Raw genomic sequence first — 24,099 nt, 5'->3', positions numbered from 1 at the left:
GCCATCATGACCCCTCCTCCTGTCCCGGAACTTCGGCGTCCTGCGCCCTCTTGCGTCATTGGCGGAAGGTTAGGAGGCATCGCATGGCTGGTCCTCAGCCTGCCAGACCCAACAAGAGCTTGGCGTTCCTCCACCATGTCCCCCGCCCCGACCACAAGACACGACGAAGGAGAGACTGACCAGGGACGCCATCCAATCGACCGCAAGACCTAACGAGAGAACCGAACGATCATATGTGATACGACTGGCCAAATGTGCCAGCGAATGACCACACGACCCAAGACACCGCTACACTTGAAGACATCGATGTGCCATACCATGAGGTGCGTGCCTTGGCCTCCGGCATCGGGTCTTAGCGACCTTTAGCCCGATAGCATCCTCGGCCAAGATTCTTCGGGATTCATAGCGGCGACAAGCCGCTCTCTTCTTCCTCTTCTTCAGCCATTCAGACACGCCCATCGTCATACGATGGGCTCATGAAAATCGCAAAATTTCCTAGAGTACGATTGGGACGATCGCTCCGTGGCCCCAGGTAATGGCACGAGCGCTTGCGTTAAGCCCGGCGAGATCATTAAAAGTCATCTCACAGTCATCGAACATCTTCCTGTTCTCTTTCATCCAGTTTTCATCGGCTTGCCGCTACATAACATTATATTTTTTCGAACAAAATATCTGAGCTCTATCGAGGTGGATATAAAACCATAAGAGCACACTTGGACATGCTACATTCCACTGTTAAACATTCCTAAAATAGGCAACAGGTGAGAAACATTTTCTAAGCGGCAAGCCATTTCATCGGATCGTATCCAGCCCGTGGCACCATAACCAAAAACTCATCTAGGACTGCTAGGGCACCTAACTTTACTCGAGGTACAGGATCTAGATTAGGCTTAAAATAGCCATTAATCAGCAGTAGACCTCTCAGTCGGCTAATGATGTGACACCTGCTTACCCGGCTAGGAGGGCTCGGAACAAAACATCTCAATACACGTAGCTCAGCGATAAAGCCACGCCTTACAAGCCTTGGATAGCAGTTTCACACAACTGACTTTAATGAGATGGATGACAACTGGTAGAATATCGGCCCATTTATAATTTTATTCGAGAGTAAGTATAAGGCACATGGGCAGGACATGTAGTGCGAAGAGAGGGTAACCGATGGTCGCTGAGGGTAACAAACTGGATTCCAAGGGAAGGAAAGCGTAGCAGGGGGCGGCAGAAAGTTAGGTGGACGGATGAAAGCAAATGGAACAAATTTTGGCATTCGTAATAATCAAGCAATTTGACAACGGAAATGATGTTGTTACGTGCTTAGTACGCAGGCGGGGTTATTTACAGGTATCGACCAAAGTAGGACCACGACGAATTTACAAACGTATTTCGCCCTTGCTTTTCCTTTTCCTCTGCCAGTCCGCCCGAATGTTCTTCTGTCGATGTGAGTGCGAAGGCGCATGACAGTTCCCTCCTCGCAAACGAATCCCGTCGGGCGAGGTAAAGAGAACCCTGGTCAGAAACCGCTTGCGGTGGACTACATGCATCACCTGATATTGGTGCAACCGTTGAAAACTTTCAGTTAGTCGCGCTGTAAAGTAATTAAGGTCGATATGCAATCTAACACAACAATTGTTCCAGTATAGTGCGACAGCAGTTTCTGACAAATACCACGCTAACGTATAGGTGTCCACAACCACAAAACGTCACCAGGAGCTTGAGAAGCGTTTTAATGTCGGGCGTCGTAACGGTCCTTAGAAGCCTTGCGGAGATAAAATTCGAACGGGGGCAAGCTGGCGAGCATCTTTAGCTCTGAAGAGTCTTGCAGCAGGGAAGGTTCATCATCATTATCTCTGAAGAGTCCGGCAGCAAGGGAAGGTTCATCATAGAAGAAACATGGCACTAGCTGTCGAGGCCACAGCGAGGCAAGCGAGCATGCAGGAAGTAGAAAAAGCAGCACAAAGAAAATATGACGGGAGAGATAGCGGAATCATATTTTATTTCAACGGACAATAAGTGTGCCAGCAAGACTTCTCTTGCTCTTTCAAGCAAATAGGTCTTTTTTGAGTGACGTTTTGTGCAGCAGGTTAACGCAGGAGTTGTTTCACGTGATTGTTTCGGTTTCTTCATGTTTGCTGTTATCTGGGCCTTGGAGTAAAGGGCTTAGGCATAGTTGTGAGTCAGCGTTTGTACTGTGGCTTTCTTTTATCTTGTCCTTTGTCTTTGTGTTCGCGCTGTTTAAATTAATAATGATTAAGTACCAACTCGCTCAACAAAGTATCTTGGTGTGAAGAACACATGATAATTTGATACAAGACGAAGAAAGAAAACGACGTTTGGAGAAAGAAGAAGAGGAAAACGGGAAGGTTGGCTCGAGGAACGCGAGGCATGAGCAGGAGAGAACAGGCGAGCAGCGGAGCCGATCGGCTGTCCAAGGAGCTCGGAGCGGTGCGTCTTCTGCCAGGCCTGACCCGGGGATCCAGACCTGGGGCCTGCCGGCCGTATCCTGTCCTGTTCTCCTGTCGACCACGAAACTCGGAACGGTGGTCGGGCCCGGGAGTGCCACAGCGCCAGCTGTTCACTGGCACGAGCGTTCGGCGCCGTGCTGAGCCCAGGCACGTCGGGGAGGCTTGACGCATCGGCCGTGGAAAGGCAACTCGAGGCCTCTTGCCTCTACTGGGCCCCTCCTGGTGGCCTAGCCTTCCGCTGGGCCTACTGAGGCCCTACTGCACCGACCCTTCAAAACTCTGACTACCCGGAGCGTCTGCACTGGCTTCTCCATCCAACAACTTGGTGACATTTTTGACAATTTGTGTTTTGCCATCGTCCCACTTACTCGTTCTACTCTCGGCCCGTCCATGTCTGTGCATAAAAGTATTCGTTGTTAGCTTGGCCAGTCTGGTCGTCTATTTAGATTGCTGTTTCGGAATAAGCCACAGAATAAGGTGGCCAGAAGACTTAAAGAAAAGAACCTCACACTTGGGTGGGTGATGTTGGGCAGCCGACGAGCCTAACTGGATATCAATTGTTAGAAGCCAGCGAGTAAGCTTGGTTGTAAGTTTTGGATAGCCAGTGAGAGTGGCTGGATGTACAGGTGCGGACAGAAGTAAGCAGAGCTTCCAGCCCAAGAAAAAATTTGAGGGTCAGCGCCGCCTAGCCGAGCCGGCCGAAGGCAGGAAATCGTGGCGCGCATCTGCACAACCCCCGACGGCGTGACCCTTCCTTCGCTCCGCATGCCTTCTCACTGTCCCTGTGTCACTGTCGCGACAATGATAATTGCGATTGGATGGCTGCGCTCTTCGAAGCGAGTGGGCATTTCAGGTGCGCGTACCGCGGCCTCGATACAAGAGCTCGCGTGGGCTGCGCTACGTTAAAACTGCTTCATTCATACAGCAGAAGCCATCACACCGCAAATGGCAGTGTTTTTTGAATTTTTTTGCTGTCCGGTTTCATCTTCGTCTCATTGCCGACGAACTGTGCTCGAACTCGATGTGCCGGCGCAGATTCGAGTTCGTTTATTACAGTTACTGTTAGGGCCTTGGACATTATTGCGACCCAGGGGCGGTAAGCAGCTATATATACGGTATATTTCCGCAGAATGTCTCCGCATAAAAATAAGATCGATAGAGAGTTAATGGGCTACTACTAATGGGTATATTTGTCCCTAGCTATAGTAAACTCAGCGATGGCTGCGAAATTGATGTGGCCACCCCGAAAATTTAGCAAACTGGACCCTCAAAATTTCACATGGTTCGAACTTAAATTTGGTATCCAATCTGATTTGACAATGAATGGCCAGATCAGTGGCATGGCCGCGTCTGTGGTGCCCTCGATGTTCAATGATGCTATTGCAAATATAGATCAATGATCCCTCAAAATTAGCGAACCCATTTTTGGGCGGCACCTCACGTTTTTCGAGCAGGTCGACAGCGAGATACAAATGAGCAGCTTCGCCAACAAATGTTGAAAACACACGAGCGACCTGAAACGGAAATACATCTACCGCTTTCTAAATGAAGAAGCTAATTAGCGCCGCTACCGTGAACTATGATGTATCAAGGCAACGGCCGTCGCTTCTACATGTCCGCTCGCTATGAAGAGCACAACAATCATATCATTGTCATCATTATCGCGACAGTGACGCCGGGACAGAGACAAGGCATGCGTAGCAAAGGGAGGGTCACTTCTGCAGGGGGCGGGCAGATGCACGCGACAATTTTCTGCTTTCGTCTTGCTCGTCTAGGCGGTGCTGACCCTCGGTTTTTCGTCGGGTTGGGCGCTCTGTTTACTTCCGCCCGCATCTTTACGTTGTATAGGAGCCAGTTGGCATGCTTGGGTAGAAGGTATTGGGTAGCCACTGGGTGAGGCTACATGCCAAGAAATAACCTAGTCTGCGATTGGTGGCCATTGTATGAAAGCCAGTAGATTGTATTAACTCTTGGCATGGGTAGCGCCCCAAAAAATGCCATTAATGGCCCCAAAATGGGGCCGGCTTCCCCCAATATTGGGTTGATGGCGGTCATTTTGATAGCGTGCTACTTGTGTATGCATTAGAGGATACTGCAAACGACACTTTAATCTTAAAGGATCTAGTTCTGGGAAAATATTACTCGATGCAATAATTTTAGGATCATTGCAATAAAACCTGCTATGCGGAAATGCAGCATAATTGACAAGGTTTCAGCGAAGGTAATAAAATGGCTTTGAATATTTAAATATTTTCTTGCCTAAATTCAGGGGGTCCAGTGTATCCATACAAGATTCTGTATGCTGACCAACGCCATTGCTTCATTCTTGCTTCTTATGGCCAAAGGAGCGGAAGAAGTATGTGCGCTCAAACAGAAAGTGCATTAGGCAGTGTTTAATATTTGGTGTTCAGTTGTGTATTTGAAATGAGGATAAGATGTAATGCTGCCCTCGCAATATTATATGATTGCGTTTTTTTCGTATTTCTTTCTTAGCATCCGCGAAAGGTGATTGCTGCCGCTTGAATCCAGCTGAATATAATTACGAAACATGAAATATATGCTTTTGTACATATTGTAAACTAGAGCCTTATGATATCTTCTGCACATAATTCCGTGTATTCCAAACTTGCCTTATTATCTCAGACTTCGAAGCAACTTCTTTTTTGTGCTCGTTATGCAGAATTTTCATATCCTTGACTCGAATATGAAATTGTTTTCTTTGAGCACATAACAAATTTAGCTAGTAAAAATTTGGGAAGGCTTTGAGGATTGCAGCCGGTTTTCCGCCAGCGAAATTCGGCAGACGACATAGTGTTTGTTTGGACTTCTCCAGCGAGCTTATAAAAATATACAAATCAATCTCCTCTCCTGTGTTCCTACCATTAAAAGTGATGTTCTTATTTTCAGTCAAACAAGAAACGAAAACATTTGAACACTTTATTGTTATTAGGAATTGTAATTCAACAAAATGAAATTACTTCCCTGTATTGCTTTGAAACAGCAAACAGCTTCGCCACTTCATGTAGCTGTGCATGATAAAGGAAGACAAAAATGTTATTTGCATCAAGCTTCAAGTGTCATCTTGAACAGGTGATTGCCTCATGCCCCAGAAAAGTGTGTGGATATAAACAAGTCACTTCATTACAATAATATTTTAGAGTGCATAACTTTGTTACGCCACAAGGCAATGTCACTGAACACGGAGAAATAAATAATTAAAAACAGGGCTTTAGGGACGGGGAACATTGCAGAGAAAATATATTCGATGATAGTGTTTTATTTTCATATACAAATGAGGGTCAGATAAAAAGCATTACGTTTGCTTGCCTATACTTCGATCTCCTGGTTTTCCTATGCACACAGACTCATTGTTTTATTTGATAGCCTCCTCGGGATCATTCACTAAAACTTTAATTCTATGACGACGAGGTCAACCTTGAACAACAGGCGCACATGTACTTTTTGCTTGAAATTCATCTACAGTGCGTATGTCAATGCAAAAAATCGAAAATGAGATTTTATTTCCCAAACAGCATGCAGGCTGCTCCAGACAAGCAGCACAGTGAGTCAAGAAATGTCATTTCAAAGTAATCGAATATATAATGAGCACTGTGCAAGAGACCCTTAGACTATCTACCCCTCATGTTGCTTGAGGCGGCTAACCCACAATGTGCACAGAACATAAACTGGCCACGTGGATACCTTTCACAAATCAATGTCTAAGCTGATACCATATTTTGTCGACAAGTGAGCTATTCATTCGACTAGGACACATTTGTTTCATAGGAGATATGTTACTGCATTGGCTCCAAAACGGGTTTCCGCGCAACCCTGAGTTTCTGCGAGCTGCTTTTCTGTGATGCCTTAAAATTCGGCTTGAGTTCTTCCCGGTTTTCCTTGTCTCACGAAAAAGTCCGCCCCATTAGCGCAGTCAGGGTCTAATATTCGTCGACTCGTGCTGGCGAGGTGAGGTAAGAAACTTGGGACTGAAAAACCTGCCCAATATCTAAAGAAGGACTGATACAACATAGATGTCCACCTCTGCATCAAGAGGTGCTCAAGACAGCTTGCTGGCTTTGCGTATAAGGGTGGCAGATAGCTAGGCAGTCGCACGCAATGAGTGTATATGCTCGGAGTGAAGAGGCGGATTTGAGTTCTCAGATAATAAGCGGTCAGTCAGGCTGCAAGTACAAAACCTGTCAGAGCTCGCCACCACTACGGTACACCTTATGCGCGAAGCTTTACCTACGATGCACAGGTAGGGAATGCCGAAGCCGCCCCTACACCTAAGCAGTTTTCGCACAGCCATTTGGAATTCTTCAGGAAGCCATCCCCACCGAAATCTAAAGTAGACGACTTCTACGCGGAGCTTTGTCGCTGCTAACAGTATTACACCGGCGCAATAGGTCGGTCGCGAAGTACAGAAATGTCTGCGTGATAGTTGCACACGCTGAAAGCAAGCCGTTCTGAACCATTCACGAACTAAGACCCCACAAACCTTTCGAGCTGAGATATCTAGCAGACGGACTTCAGCCCCAATGGAGATAACTTAAGCGGGTTGTGGTCTGTATAGTGCACCACCAACCACAGAGTAGCGCTCTTCCAACGGTTCACTTAACCCACTATGCATGACATCCAAAATGGAAGAGAGAAATCTTCGAACTGAAAAACGAGGGTCTGGTCTCCCGCATAGACAGAATGGGAGCTGGTGCCGAACCTCGCGAGGAATAAAACCGACGAATCTTGCTATGATGAGAAAGCAGCTCAAAATTAGGCTTACACTGACCACATAGAAAGCAGGGTATAAGTGATATATTTGCCATACTGCGAGGTCATATCGAAAATGCCTGAAGAGCGGCTTGCTGCGCTCCCTATCACAATTGGCTTAGAATATCGAGCCTGACTATGCACTGCAATGTGTATCTGAGCCTATACCAGCTTCCTCCAAGGCATGGAGTAAATATTGTTGGCTGATGAAATGGAAGATAATTTAACGGTCAAAGCAACATGAAATAAAGGATACATATCGACTTTACCTAACGTTAACTGCTGTTCCTTCCCGAGGCTCTTGAACATTACCTTTGTCTTCTGCATATTGATGTTCAAGCCTACCTTCTACTTTTCCTTTCTAGGTCACCAATCATTCTTTGCAGTTCATCTCCTGAGTTACTTATATCTCCTTAGGACAGCTAAGGCAAATTGGGATGGATCTGCTCGGCCCCTTTCCAGCTTCGTCTATGGGTAACAAGCGGATCATCGTGGCCACTGACTACCTTACCCGTTACGCCGAAGCAAAAGCAGTGCCCAATGACATCACCGACAGGGGAACGGCGTTTACAGCAGAGCTGACGCCAGCCATCCTGCAATATAGTCACACTAGCCATCGACGAACAACTGCATACTATCCCCAGGCCAATGGCCTTACGGAGCGCCTGAACAAAACGATCGCGGACGTGATCGCCATGTATGTCGACACTGAACACAAGACTTGGGACGTCATCTTTCCATATGTGATCTTCGCTTATAACACGGCAGTCCAGGCGACGACCAGAGCGACCCCGTTCGAGGTTGTGTCCGGCAAGGAGCCTACGACGACGCTCGACGCAATGCTGCCGCACGTAACGAACGAGGACAACTTTGACGTCGCCGCGTACCTGCAGTGTGCAGAGGAAGCCCGACGACTTTCCCGGATGCGTATTAAAGACCAACAGCGCACCGACACCCGACGATGCAACTTACGATGACACCACGCAGAGTACATTCCAGGAGACCATGTGTGGGTTTTTACTCCAATTCGCCGCCGTGGACTAAGTAAAAAGCTGCTGCGTCAATACTTTGGGCCCAACAAAATCTTTCGGCGCGTCGGGCAACTGGTACGACAGCATCACAACGACGAGGGGCGCGCCCAGAAATCGTACATGCCGTTCGTCTGAAGCCTTATTACGCGCGTTAAATAATCCGTGGTGGTTAAACTTTGTAATGTTTCTATTTAGATTCCTTTTTTATTTTGGAACATTGAGGCGATGATTTTTTAAGCGGGGCGTAATGCCGCGAAACCTTGAAAACTGTATTTGTTATTGCTTTTTTAACAGCCGCCGGCATGCGGCCTTATCTCTGTAATTCTGGCACGTGTATCAATTCTGTTTTCCCGTGTTTGTTCATGCTCGTTGTCCCAATATGACGCGTTATCATTTTCTTTGTCGCGAAGAATGCGCCGAGATCTGCCTAGAAGATTGCGATCATTTGCGTATGTTCTAAAATGTTCCAGGTTGTGCTAGTAGGAGTTTGCGATGATGTCTAGATTGTTGTGAGCAGCCTTTTGAGCAGAATGAGCAGCCAATAAAGAGTTAATTTCAGCACCATCAAGCTCGTGTCTTCTTTTGGGCGGCCTTGTCACTACTACGTGACAATATAAAAGGAAAACTCACAAAGTACATTAGTACGAAACATGGAATTATAAATGTCGAATGAGGGTGTAAATAATGTAAACTGGAAGAGCAGATTACATTAGGTAGGGAACTACTATAAGTAGTAGGCGAATATGTCTACCTAGGACAAGTAGTAACCGCAAATCCGGACCATGAAAAGGAAATAACAAGAATAAGATTAGGATGGAGCGCATTTGGCATGCACTCGCAGATTATGACTAGCAGCATTCCAGTATCGCTCAAGAGGAAAGTATTTAACAGTTGCATTTTACCTGTACTCACCTATGGCGCTGAAACGTGGAGGCTAACCAAGAGAGTTCCACTTAAGTTGAGGACAACCCAGAGGGCTACAGAACGAAAAATGGTAGGGGTAACATTAAGAGACAGGAAGCATGCAGAGTGGGTCAGAGAAATAACTCAGATTACCGACATTCTAATGGAAATTAAGAAGAAATGGACATGGGCAGAACATGTAGTGCGAAGAAAGGATAACCGATGGTCGCTTAGGGTAACAAACTGGATTCCAAGGGAAGGAAAGCGTAGCTGGGGGCGGCAGTAAGTTAGGTGGGCGGATGAGATTAAGTAGTTCGCAGTGGTCAAGTGGATGCAGCTAGCAGAGAACCGGCTTAAGTGGAGAAAAATGGGAGAGGCCTTCGACCTGCAGTGGGTATAGTCAGGCTGATGATAATGATGAGGAGGGTGTAAGACTCCACACTTTGAAACTGCTGCGACATAATCGCTCTTCATGAATTTGTCGTTACTCTTTGAAGGATAACTACATGACACGTACGTGGGACAGAACACAGGTTACAATATGATTAACACGGTATGCGGTGAGCACAGGACTTACCAAAGGCTCTTCTTTGAACGTTGTAGGGTATTGAAAGCACCAGAATAACACATGCAGTGCGGTTTCACGGATAACATGTGAAGAGTTAACGGCGTGGAAGGCAAACAGTCCAATTACGGCGGCCGAAAGTGTGAAGTTTTGAGATTTTGAAAGTTTGAAAGATGGTCACCCCTTCAGGAGTGACCATCATCCTATTGTGATTGGGCATTATATTGTCACGTAGTGGTGACAAGGCCATAGACACCAAAAGAAAACACAGGCGTGATAGTACTGAAATAACTCTTTATTGGGGCTGACTTGCGCCCGCAAAAGAACTAAGCAACTCGGCGGCGGCGATAGCAACAAACGTGCTCGTCGGTCGTCGAGCAAAGAATGTCCGTCACACTCGTCAAACCTCAATTTAAAGGCTGCTCAGAACAATCTAGATAACGTCGCAAACAGCTACCAGCACAAGTTGGAACATTGTAGAAAGACACACGAGTGGCCGGAATCTTCGGGACAAATCTCGGTGCATCTTGCGATACAACGAAACTGATAAAGGTGTGCCTCGCGACATCGAGCATTAACAAACAAAGAATACAGAACTGATACGCAATCCAGAATCAGAATGATAAGGTCGTGTGGCGGCGGCTGTTAAAAAACAACAAATACAGTTTTGAAGCTTTTGCGGTATTACTCCCCCCTTTAAAAACTTCGCCTCGATGTTCCAAAACAAAGCAACTTAAACATAAACACTGCAAAGTTTAAATGCCACAGATTATTTAACTCGCGTAATATGGCCTCAGTCGTACAAAATGTACAATTTCTGGCCGTGCGCGTCGCCGTTGTGATGGTAACATTCCGTCGGGAAGGACTTCATGGTCCGACGCGGCGAGTGATTTTGTACGGCCCGAAGTATCGACGCAACCACTTTTAACTTAATTCGCGACGGCGAATTGGTGTCCAAACCCACACTTGGTCTCCTGGATTGTACCCAGTGTGGCGTCGTCGTAAGTTGTATCGTCGGCTGTCGGTGCGCTGTTGGTCGTTAATACGTAGCCGTGGGAGTCGTCGGGCTTCCTCTGCACGCTGCAGGTAGGCAGCGACGTCAAGGTGATCCTCGTTGGTTACGTGCGGTAGCATTGCGTCGAGCGTCGTCGCGGGCTCCCTGCCGTACACAAGCTTAACGGGGTCGCTCTGGTCGTCTCCTGGACTGCCGTGTTACACGCGAAGATCACGTACGGCAACATGGCGTCCCAGGTCTTGTGTTCAGCGTCGACGTACCGTCTTTGCCAAAATTAACCAGGCTGCTGCGAAGACTGGCGGAGCAAGTGCGCGGCCGTGTGGCGGCGTTGCGCTCCCTGTGGCTTATCGGTGCTCGTCAGCTCCGAGGGTACAACAGCCGACGTAACTTCGCACTCTCACTCTCGCTCGTTAGATGATAAAAACTAGACGCGTATGATGTGCGAGCTGCGGTTTCACGTGTGCGAAGCTTGGTTATGCCCAGCGAGGGTGCACACTATAGCGACGGGACTATTCGCTCTTCTCAGCAACTACCCTGAAGCAGATGTCGCGTTTCTCGCTATATAAATACACGTGCTTGTGTTCTGCAATCCGCTACTGAAACACACCAGCAGAATTGCGCTTTCCTGCGTGTTTGATGCGCCTGTACATAAAAGAATGATATGGTGGTGGTGGTGATGACAAACGTTTATTCATTTAAAAAAGGTGTATTTATGTATGGGCCGGATATTTGACTATAGGCCCTTGCAGATACTGGGTGGGGTCCCTAGTACGGGACCCTAGTGGCCGTGCACGCTGCCCGTGCACGCTCGACTAAGGCCTTTTGGGCCTACAGGTCATAGCAGCCGAGCAGGGTCGCCTCCCAGGCCTCCCGAGTGGGGTTGGGGTGAGGAGGAATATCTGGGTTGGATGGGCAAGCCGACACCATGTGGTAGGCGTCCGAAGACTTCTCCGCACAGTGCGGACAACTGCCCGTGAAGGAGGGATTAAAATGCTTTAGTGCTGCCGGGCACAGAAGAGTGTTGGTATACAGACGGAGTAGAAGCCGCTCCTCCGTCTTAGATAGACCCTTACTCGGGCGAGGGTAAAGGCTATGACAAGATTGATAGTAAAGAACAATGTCTTTAAAAGAATACGCAGGCTCGAATTCGAGATCCTGATCTAGGGGGTAGAGATGGGAAGCCCGGAAAGAGAGCACGCGCGCGGCGGCGTCGGCTGCCTCATTCCCTTGGAAACCCATATGAGCAGGAGCCCATACTATTTTCCGGTAAGCGGGGTCCCCGTTATAGGTGCAGTTTTGAAGTAGTCGGTAGGCTAAGTATGGTGCCCAGCCTTGCTCGACATTCCGACAGGCCCCTCGCGAGTCGGAGATAATTGTTTTACAATCAGTGTGAGTAGCTGCCAGCGCAATGGCGACCTCCTCCGCGTGGGTTATGTCACGGGCGCGAAATGTAAGCCCGTTACCAGTTTTGGACTGGTGGACTACTGCGGCCGTGTACCATTCCCCATGGTGGGGGCCGGAGGCGTCCACGTAGTAAATGCCGGGTTTCGACCCATAATGGCCGCCCAGGGCTTCCGCCCGCGCCAGGCGCCGGCAATTGTGGTCTTCACGTGTCCTGTTTTTAGGAAGAGGGCGTACGTGGAGGGCGCATCTCCACCAGAAAGGGAGTCGACACGATCTTTCTTAAGGGTGGTATGTTGGATGTGTAGCTGGGCAAGGAGGCGGTGACCCGACAGTGTTTCAGAAAGACGTGAGTATTGGTTGGTTAAGTGAGCCTCTCGGATCTCCCGGAACGTATCCACCATGCCCAGTCCCAGTAGACGCTGGTTCACGGGGAGATCGAGGGCTCTCTTAAAATTTTTGCTCAGGACGACTTCGAGTGCATCCTCGTCTTGTTTCCGAAGGTGGAGGTAAGGAGTCGAATACAAGATTCGACTGGTCACAAACGCATGCGCCAGCCGCAAGGCGTCTTTGCACCGCAACCCCCCCCCTCCCATCGTTTGTTAGAAACCCGGCGGACCATGCGGCCCACCTGGTCCCCCACCTTATGGAGTTTCGCCAAGGTAGTGTCCGACCGTCTATGTTGATGAATGAAGAGCCCCAGTACTCGGACTTCTGTTCATTCAGGATCCTGTCTCTAAAAAAAGCTCAATTTTGGCCGTACACTTTGGTGAGGGGCATATGTGTACAAATTCAGATTTTTGATGGGAGCATTGAAGGCCGCAGCGGCGAGCATAACGGTCCACTATGGTTGCCGCTTGCTGCAGGTTGGCCTCAATATCTCCAAGAGAACCTTGCGTGGCCCACAGGGTGACGTCATCGGCATACAGCGCATGCTGCACATCATGGACAGCACCCCACTAGGCCGGCAGGTGCATCATAGCCAGATTGAATAAGAGAGGAGACAGCACTGCACCCTGTGGTTTTCCTCTGGTTCCAAGCTGGAACGGGCCGTGTTCGGTGTCCCAGATTTTAATGTAGGATTGGCGATCTGTCAAAAATTGCCGAATGAATCTGAACGCGTTGCGTCCGCAACCGGTTTGTGAAAAATGAGTGAGTTCATGAGTAACATTGTCAAATGCTCCTTTCAAGTCTAAGGCGAGTATGACCTTGTTGTTGTAAGGGCATTCTACAGGGTCAAGAACGTCCCGATTAAGTTGTAGCAAAACATCCTGTGCGGAACTGTACGGGCGAAATCCGAACATGGAGTCTGCGAAGATGTGTTGATTTTCCATGAACTCGGACAACCTGTCACGCACCATTGTCTCCATTAGTTTGCCCGCACACGAGGTTAGAGAGATGGGGCGAAGGTTGTCCATGTTGATAGCCTTGCCAGCTTTTGGAATGAAAGTGACCAGAGCAGTCTTCCAATCGATGGGGAGTGGCGCATCCCCAAGCCAAATTGAATTGATGTAATCTAATAAGTACTGGTAGGCCGGGTCGGGTAAGTTAGCTAGTAATTTGACTGTACTTTTGTCCCGACCCGGGGCTGTGCCACGTTTCATTTTCGCCAGGGCCGCCCGCAGATCGTGGAGCTGAAATGGCTGATCCAGCTCAGCGTTCTCCGAACCTGCATAAGAGTGCGCCGGTCTGCGGGGGTCCTGGGTAGTGCACAAGTATTGGTCCCGCAACTTGTGCGCTAGCTGAGTTGTGTTGGCCTGAAAGCTGTGTATGGCACGTTGTAGATGTTTTAGAGTTTCTGTGTGTGTCTGCGTTGGGTCGATAAGAGCGCGGAACAGCCGCCAAGTGTTCCTGCTGGACATCTCCCGCACCGCCGTGTTGCAACGATCCGCCCAGTTGGCGTATGCGAGCTGGGCCGCATACTCGGCCGCCTGCTGGGTGAGTTCTGAAATTCGAGCCTTAACTTTACGGTTATGCTTTTGTCGGCGCCACCGGCGGACAAGGCAATGCCGCGCTTCTCAGAGGTGGAGGAGGTGGTTATCTACGTCTGATATAGCCTCGGAAAGCTGAATTTTTGTTTCGGTGGAGCGAAGGCTAGTCGGACCATGACTGGTAGCCTTGCTCGAATATAGATGTAGTTGTGTTGTAATTTTTCCTGAATTTGGACCAGTCTGGGAGTCGAGCTTGTGTTGTGGGTTTTTCTAATGGTCTGGTCCGAATTGTAGTGTTTAGTATACAGTGGTGGCTACCGAGGGTTTCCTCAGTGTTGACCCAGTCAGAATACTGAATGTTGCGTGTAAAGGGTAAATCCGGACACGTATCCCGAGTCACGGAGTTACCTATACGTGTTGGGTGGACGGGGTCTGTGTGAAGAGTGAGGCCCAACGTAGACGCAAGCTCCGCCAACTTGCGTCCCCGTTTCTCTTCACGGCGGTACCCCCAGCCTCGACTGGGGGCGTTAACATCGCCCACAATCAAGAGAGGGTCCCGACCCGCAGCTTTCAGCGCACGGCTGAAAAGATCCGAGAAAGATACATTTGGCAATTTGGGTGGGCAGTAGACATTTAGATTGTGCAGTGGTGGGTCCTGCTTGGGGAGGGGGAGGAGAGGTACCATTACATGGGAATAGCCAAGTTGGAGGTTCAAGTCGACCATATTTGCTGTGTAATTTTTATGAACGCATAGAGAAGACGAGGGGTCCTGCTGAAAAGGATACGTTTTTGAGACGTGCGGGGGAGATTCGCGACATGTTGAGCGATCATGGTAGGAAGGGCCTCCATGACTTTGGCAATGATACGCTCCATTGCCGTCCCGATAAGGGTTTCGAATTTGGCGTTAAGGCGGGCCTCAAGAATGGCCACGGAGTAGTCCGAGGTCACCGGTGCCGCCGCATCGCTCTCCATGGCTTCTGCTTAGGGGGCAGGTTGTGGGGAGGAGCAGTTTTAGTTTCAAGGGCTTCAATTTTGGCAAGTAGCACCTGAATTTGGACCCGGAGAGAAGCTACCAGGTTATGAAGCTCGGCGTCGGCCACCGAGCGAGCGTGAGGAGAAGGAGCTTTGCGGCCCTTTTGGGCAATCGTATTCGTGTTGAGGCGGTACTTGGCGGTACAGTCTCTGGAGTTTGTGGCATGGCCTCCACCAAAAACAGCACATTCCAGCTTGCACTCATGATGGGCCCACACTGCCTCGACGAAAGGAGCCTGTAGTCCACACAGGCCGCACTTATCTTGCAGTGGATTTTGGCATGTGTCTGCCCTGTGGCCCACAGTGCCACACACACCGCAGGCGGGGATAGTGCGCAGGTAGGGCTGCACTTGGACAATTTCCGAGTTGTAGGTTTCCGTCAATGGCTTCACTTTTCCAGCAAAAGTAAGACGAACCTTATTAGAGGTTCCAAATTTGCGAATTTCCAAGATAGTGCCATGCCTCCACTGGACACCATCTTTCAGGGTTTCCGCTGTTTTGTGATTTGCCACAGTGATGACGCCGTAGCAAATTTCTTCGCCATTTTGCTTGAGATGGCCTCGCAGTGGCACATCTCCCTCAGCTGATTTGATCGCGAAATCACCAAGCAGACGGTCCGCAACGTATTCGTTTTTGGTGCTCGCATTGAGCAGATTTTGCTCGCGGGTAACAACGAAGCTGAGTTCGGACGCCATTTGCACGCCGAGAGAGGCACGCAAGGCTAAGCTCAGCTCACCACATTGGAAGACAGTCCCGATGGCCACAGCGATTAGGGGCTTTATGATCTTTATGATCACGACGAAATCGTCGGGGCTGAATTTGTGAAGAGGTCTGGGCCTCCACGATGACTTGGGTTGGCGATCCTTGGCCGCGTGCGAGATGCGGTCGTGCTGAGGTGGGGTTGACTTTCCGGATGTCAACCTGGCGTCTGCCGTCATTTTCGCTTTCTGGCGCTGAGAGCGGCTATCAACGAGACGGAGGAGATTTGAGTCCCTGAGCTGGTCCGACGGTGCCGAATTGGGAAGGCACCTTGAAATTTCAACATGCTTTCTCCGAGGTGCCTTGCTTACTGCCATTTTACGGGCCGCAACTCCGGTACCTAGTTATTGGAAAGCTTGTGAACCCTTTCAAGCCATCTTATCTCTCTTTTAGGCTTGTAAATTTGTGCTAGTCCCTTGGGGCGGCTGTGTATAAATAATAGCAATGATTGATTTTAACAAATTCTTGCATTTGCTTGTAAGTAAGTTTTGGTTTAGGCAACAAACTATAATGAAAGCTTCCTCGCACGTAGCCATTATATGCACCTGACTGCTTTCTCGTTCGCAGAACCCTTGTTTCAGAGCAGCGTTGTCTGGCGAATCTAGCACATATCCGTCCTAGAAACGAACAAGTGCTCACTGCGTCTACCATCACCTGCTTTTCAGCTTTCCGCCGTTGCCGAGAAGTGATAACAGCCCCGTCGCTATACTGAGCGCCCTCGCGGGGCCCAACCACGCTTCGCACGCGTGAAACTGCAGCCCACACATCATACGCGCCTAGTTTTTATCATCCAGCGGGCGAGAGTGAGGGTGCGAAGTTACGTCAGCTGTTGTAACCTCTGAGCTGACCAGCACCGATAAGCCACAGCGAGCGCAACGCCGCCACACAGCCGCTTGCTCTCTCCGGCAGCCTTCGGAGCAGCCTGGTTACTTTTGGCAAAGACGGTACACGGCGATCATGTCCGCGATCGTTTATTTCAGGCGCTCCGTAACGCCATTGGTCTGGGGGTGGTACGCAGTTGTTCGTCGATGGCTTGTATGAATGTATTCAAGGATGGCTTGCGTCAACTCTGCCGTAAACGCCGTTCCCCTGTCCGTGATGAGCACTTCTGGGGCGCCATGTCGCAGGAGAAATAGAAACATTTGGTGACTTCTGCCGCGGCAACATTTGGTAGTGCTTTTGCTTCAGCGTAACGGGTAAGGTAGTAAGCGGACACGATGATCCCCTTGTTACCCATAGACGAAGCTGGAAAGGGGCCGAGGAGATCCATTCCAATTTGTTTAAAGGGCAGGTCTGGGGGCGGAGTCGGTTTAGTAGTGCTGCTGGTCTGATAGGCGGCGTCTTGCGTCGTTGGCACTCACGACATGTCTTCACATAGTGCACAACTTTGGCAGGCAGTAGTGGCCAGTAATACTTCTCCTGGATTCGACGCAACGTGCGCGCAAATCCGAGATGGCCTGCTGTGGGCGCATCGTGCAACGCCTGCAGAATTTCCTGCCGGAGGTTTTTAGGCACTACAAGAAGCTGCGAGGTCTTTTTGGTTGCGAAGTTCTTCACTGGGAGGCCATTGCTTAACGCGAAAGATAATAGATGTCGCCTGAACACGCCAGAAGGGGAAGTGGTCTTTCCTTTTAAGTAATTGGCGCTTTCAGCTCAGGGTCTGATCGCTGTTGTCCTGCGAAACTGCTGGCGCTTACCGGTCCTAAAAAGGCGTCGTCGTCATCGTCCCTCGAGGGAGCGTCGACGGGAGCGCGTGGTAAGCAGTCCGCGTCGGAATGCTTCCGGCCCGACTTACAGACTACAGTCTAGTCAAAGTCTTGAAGTCGTAGGCTCCATCTGGCAAGGCAGCCGGAGGGATCTTTCAAATTAGCCAGCCAGCAGAGCGCATGATTGTCGCTTACGACCTTGATTGGTCGGCCGTATAGGTATGGACGAAACCTAGAAGTCGCGCAGATGATCGCGAGGCGCACCTTCTCGGTCGTCGAGTAATTGACTTCGGCTTTTATGAGGGACCTGCTCGCGTAGGCGATTACGTTCTCCTGTCCGGCACTCTTCTGGACGAGAAGGGCTCCTAGACCCACACTGCTCGCGTCGGTGTGAAATTCGGTCTCGGCGTTTTCATCAAAGTAGCCAAGTACAGGAGGGCATTGCAAACGGTGCTTAAGTTCGTCGAAGGCTTCTCCTTGCGGCGCTTCCTATTTAAAAGGTACAGGCGCGGTCAAAAATACGCGGCCCACGGCTCCGATCGGCGGAGCGGCTGCGAGCCGCACCGCGGCGCTCGCGAAAGCGCTGCGAGGGTATGCACTGTGACGACAGATTTCTCCCTCGCTCTCGAGCAGACACGTCACACGGTTGATAAAGTTGAAGTGCGACGTTCAGCTTTTTCGCAGCTTACAGTCAAGACGAAAGAGGGGTCCCGCTTGCTTGGAGCGTCGCCGCACTTGTGCCGCCTCGCATCTCGTCTCCCGCGTGTGCGGAACGACGCGCGGGCGCTCATCATCATCATCATCATCATCAGCCTGACTATACCCACTGCAGGGCGAAGGCCTCTCCCATATTTCTCCACTTAACCCGGTTCTGTGCTAGCTGCATCCACTTGACTCCTGCGAACTTCTTAATCTCATCCGCCCACCTAACTTTCTGCCGCCCCCTGCTGCGCTTTCCTTCCCTTGGAATCCAGTTTGTTACCCTAAGCGACCATCGGTTATCCTCTCTTCGCGCTACATGTCCTGCCCATGTCCATTTCTTCTTCTTAATTTCCACTAGAATGTCGGTAACTTGAGTTATTTCTCTGACCCACTCTGCACGCTTCCTATCTCTTAATGTTACCCCTACCATTTTTCGTTCCATAGCCCTCTGGGTTGTCCTCAACTTAAGTAGAACTCTCTTGGTTAGCCTCCACGTTTCAGCGCCATAGGTGAGTACAGGTAAGATGCAACTGTTATATACTTTCCTCTTTAGCGATACCGGTAAGCTGCTAGACATAATCTGCGAGTGCCTGCCAAATGCGCTCCATCCCAATCTTATTCTTCTTGTTATTTCCTTTTCATGGTCCGGGTCTGCGGTTACTACCTGTCCTAAGTAGACATATTCGCTTACTACTTCCAGTACTTCGCTACCTAATGTAAACTGCTGTTCCTTCTCGAGGCTGTTGAACATTACCTTAGTCTTCTGCATATTGATTTTCAAGCCTATCTTTCTACTTTTCCTGTCTAGGTCATCAATCATTATTTGTAGTTCATCTCCCGAGTTGCTTAGCAAGGCAATGTCATCAGCAAATCGCAGATTACTGAGGTATTCTCCATCTACCCTTATCCCTAACTGCTCCCATTCCAAGTCTCTGAATACTTCCTCTAAGCAAGCTGTGAATAGTACTGGGGAGATTGTGTCTCCTTGCCTAACACCTTTCTTTATGGGAATTTTGTTACTTTCTTTATGCAGAACTATGGTTGCTGTGCAGCCACTGTATATATCTTCCAGCACTTTCACGTACGGCTCGTCTACCCCCTGATTTCGCAATGCCTGCATCACCGCCGAGGTTTCAACTGAGTCAAATGCTTTTTCGTAATCAATGAATGCTATGTATAAGGGCTGGTTATATTCCGAGCATTTTTCTATCACCTGATTGACGGTATGGATATGATCGATAGTAGAGTACCGTTTCCGAAACCCTGCTTGATCCTTTGATTGATTGAAGTCTAAGGTTGTTCTGATTCTATTAGCGATTACTTTAGTAAATACCTTATACGTAACAGACAGTAAGCTGATTGGTCTGTAATTTTTAAGGTCCTTAGAGTCCCCTTTCTTATGAATGAGGATAATGTTTGCATTCTTCCATGGTTCCGGTACCGTCGATGACACCAGGCACTGCGTATACAAGGTGGCCAGTTTTTCTAACACGATATCCCCCCCGTCCTTCAGCAAATCCGTAGTTATCTGATCCTCTCCAGCTGATTTCCCCCTTTTCAGAGTTTCTAATGCTTTCTTGACCTCGTCCTTCGTCACTGGTGGAACGTCTGAATGTTTTTCCCTACCGCCAATCTCATTACGGTCCTGACTACTTTGGCTACTGTAGAGATTTGTATAGAATTCCTCGGCAACTTTGACTATCTCATCCATATTCGTGATGACGTTGCCCGCCTTGTCCCATATTGCATACATCTGGTTTTTGCCTATGCCCAATTTCTTCTTTACTGCTTTAAGGCTTTTCCCGTTCTTTACAGCATGCTCAATTTTCTCCATGTTATACTTCCTTATATCGGCCACCTTGCGCGGGCGCTCAGCCGTTCGCAAATCGCGCGACGGCCGTTTTTCTAGCTTCATAGTTTGGCTTACACTTCATGCGTGTAACCTGCCGTGGTGGACTAGTTGCTATGGTACTCGGCTACTGACCGGAAAGACACGGCTGCTGTCTTTCGGTTGAGGTAAAATGCTACTAGTCCGTGTAATGTGTGATATCAGCTCACGTCGGAGAACTCCAGGTAGTGGAATTTTCTGAAGCTCTCCACTACGGCGTCTTTCACAGTGTGAAATGGCTTCGGAAGTGAAACACTACAAACCAATTTCCACGCTTACGCGCTGCACGCTTCCGTGTAATCAGCCGCGCTCGCGTGTTTAAGGTTTGGCTGCCAGCGTGCATGCACCACTTTCTTAAATAATATACCAAGGTCGCTCGCTGTCTTACAATGGTAGGGTGCCTGCAGCCCCCGTATTTGAAGAATCATTAGAGTTGCAATAAAAACCACATGTGGGAAAAAACCCTGCGGTTCCCTACATAAATACAAGATGTTAGGTATTGCAAAAGATGAAAAGGCGATATGAGATATAAAATTTTAATAGAGGGTAATGTATTCACTGTGGACAGAGAAACAGAAGTTTTTGTTAAATAACAGACCCTTACAGTTCCAATGAAATTGTGACGAGAATTGTTAAGTCCGAATGCGAAAGTGCGTAAAATGAATCCAAAGCTACGTTGGTCGGTAGGGTACGGGCGAATAACGCGGTCGCCGTTTTTTGGGCTGTATATATTTGGTGAAAATTTAAGAAATGTCACAAAATGAGAAAATTTATCATTAGTGTATTCACGAAAAGGCTCATCAGTGTTATCGTTTACGTGTACCAGGCATCATCACCATGAAGATAAGGTTTGAAGAATATGAACAGAAAATGATTGAGTCGTATGTGTAGCAGGAGCGAGTATTACGGTTTTATGATAGTGCATCGGCCGCTTGCAATGATAGCGGGATATTTGTTTTTTAAATGAAATCTGGCATTTTTGATAGCTCGCTAGAAAGCGTCACTGTGTTCCCATACGCTTGCACCTACATCATTTTGTGAGGAATATTTTAATATGTTTTTGTTTCCCCCTTTTGTTCGCGATCATTTTTTGTAGATATGATAAAAAAAGGTGCACTTCCCCCGTTCACTTTTATTTAAGTATTGCTCAGTATAACTCTTCACGTTTGTGAACTGGCGATGATATCAGCATTTAAGTCACAATAAGTGGCCATTCTTCGCATACATCGACTCTGCGTAATGAATGACGAGAAATCTCTAGGCTATGAAAAACATTTTCTTGAGCAAGTGTATTCAGAGCAATGCTGATTGATTGTTGAGACAAAAAGGGTATTTAAAAAAATGTTTTATTGGTGTTATTGTAGCAGATATTTTAGCCGCTGATCTTTCGGCTTAACATATGAGAAATTTTCAACATTACCAATACAATCTCGAGAATGCTTAATGCTTAGTGAACGCCCCTCCGGCTGCGGCCAAATCTCGAAGCCGCCCTGGAATGGAGGCGTATAACGCCGGAACGAGACCGGGAAGAGAACGAAGGTGGTCGCACTCCTCTTTGACTACCCTCCACAAATCTTCTCGGGTCTGACTTGAGAGAGAACGACGCGCCAGTCGGCTTTTCATTTGCCCCCATACGTTTTCAATGATGTTTACGTCAGCCCCTTTTGAGGGCCATGGCAGTACTTGGATGCCCAGGGCTTCAAGTGTTGCTCGAACTTTCCTGCGTAGTAATGAGGAAAAGAAAACATGAGAGTCACAATACACAAAGGCATGCAGTAATACAGAAACAATATTTTTGATTGAAAAAAAGTTGACATAGTTTCCGTAAAAGGTTCACCCCATTCCCGCATACGTTGTTCTCTCGTGAGAGGATAACACTCGACTGATAAATAGATACACACGAACACAGGTATACTAAATGTGATTGCATGCTAATACCCCCTTCCCCTTTGCCCGCATTTCTGCGCCTCTCACCTCACAGCCTAAGTTGCATAGTGCCGTTAGGCCCCTCCCTCCTTCCACGCCCTCTTCAGTGGTGTAATGACTGGCTAAATATGCTTTATACTAGGAGTAGTATTCAGATTTTTTCGAACCCAAGGCTTATGAGAAATGTTGTTCAAGTCTCTCCGTATTGGTCTGCACATTACCAACGAGAATCGATATAAAGTAAAGTCCTTTCATTTTGTTTTCTTTTTGTGGGAGGTGTTTGGAGAAACGTAGCCAACAATTATCAACACGCTGCAATTAAGGTTATGATAACTTCTGCGTAAGATATAGATTCCCTTACCTTGCGGTGTGGATAGGGCTCCTGTCTTGTTGCAAAGTATATAGGCCATCTTTGAACGGGCCTTCCAGCACAAAGGGAACGAGGACTTCCTCTAAAATTTGGATATATTGTTCCGCGGTTAGGTTCCCATCAATTAGATGCAGCGGTCCAAGTCCGTGGCAAGTAATGGCGCCCCACACACTGATAGAGCAACGCCCACTTGCTGCAACTTGTTGAATGTAGTGCTCGTCATATCTGTAAAATGAGCATCGATTTCACATTAAAAATGGCACTATGCGCGGAAATTCTACATACGTAATAAATTACGTTGCCAGCGAAAAGAAAGACCTGTGCATAGTAGAATATCAGTGCTCGTTAAAAGAACCTTATGTGGTCTAAATTAACTCGCAGCCTGTCATGCGGCATTCCTCATAACCCATGTGTAGGCTTCCAATATTGAGCTCCACAAAGCAGCGTAATGAAAGCACTTTGTAAAGGGAGATATTGTTTGCAATGGATTCGGTTACACGGAAACTGGCTTACCTCGTGCCAAGGAGTCTCCACACTCTGCGCTGCTGGTCCCACTTGGTTACAAAGGTGGATTCATCGCTGAACACGACTTCCTGCCAGTCTTCTTGCTGCCAAGACAAGTGATTCCTCGCGAACTCCAACCGGGCTTGCTTCTCCGAATCATTCAAGCGTGGCCTTTGACACGCCACCCTGCTCTTAAGACCTGCGGCATACAGCCTGCGTTTGATGGTGGAAACCGATACTGGGAGATCAAGCTCCCTCTTGATCTCGCGAGCAGTAATAGTGGGCTCGCAGTTGACAGCAGCAACTATCGCCATGTCTTGGTCCTCAGTCGTCGCCAAAGGTCTTCCTGATCTAGGTGCGTCCTCTACGTGGCGTGTAGCCATAAACGAACGGCAAATTCTGTCTACAGCGCATTTAGAGCACCCAACCTCTCTAGCTATTGCTCGACGACTTCGCCCGGCAATAAAAAGGTCTAGAATTTTTTGCGTTTTAACAGCATCGAGTCGCGCCATGCTTGCACCGCCTTACGCTGAGCTAATGAAGCATCTGAATCCTCTTACTGCGCTTTATATCAACCAGCCATGCTTTGCAATCGCTGTTAAAGTGCATCTGTTATCACACTTATTTCTAATCTAACCACAGTGCAAGAATATTTAGGTGTTGATACAGCACTGCTAAGGCACTGGACGCAATTGACCAGATAAAGTACCAACCATGTTCCTCTGAACCAGGCCGCTGATCACAGCGTCAGCATTGATAGAGTCAATTTTAATTGCAAGAAAAAAAACACACACATACATGAACGGCGCCATTGCGATAGCAACCAGCTGATATCGCAAAGCGCGTTTCTGCCTTTCAGTTCGCGTGGCCTGAACTGTTTCTCCGCTATCGCCAGAAGTATCACCGTAGCACTTTATTTCTGAAGCCGTGCTCATACCAGTGCAGGAGCGAATTCGTCCAGAATAAAATACGACTGCCGCAATATTTCTAACAATGTAACGAAGAAAAGGTTGAAGTTGGACTTTACGCTGAAGTTGGACTTTACGCTGAAATAGGGTGGAGTTAGCAGCACATCACCTATCATTGAGTCATGGTACTCAATAGGAGGCGCTCGGGAAGCACAATTTTCTCGCTTTAGGT

This window comes from Amblyomma maculatum, chromosome 11 (assembly GCF_055883805.1).
Source record: "Amblyomma maculatum isolate TAMU_Amacu chromosome 11, ASM5588380v1, whole genome shotgun sequence".
Lineage (NCBI taxonomy): Eukaryota > Metazoa > Arthropoda > Arachnida > Ixodida > Ixodidae > Amblyomma > Amblyomma maculatum.
The sequence above is the reverse complement of the archived record's forward strand: the minus strand, read 5'-3'. Positions refer to the sequence as shown.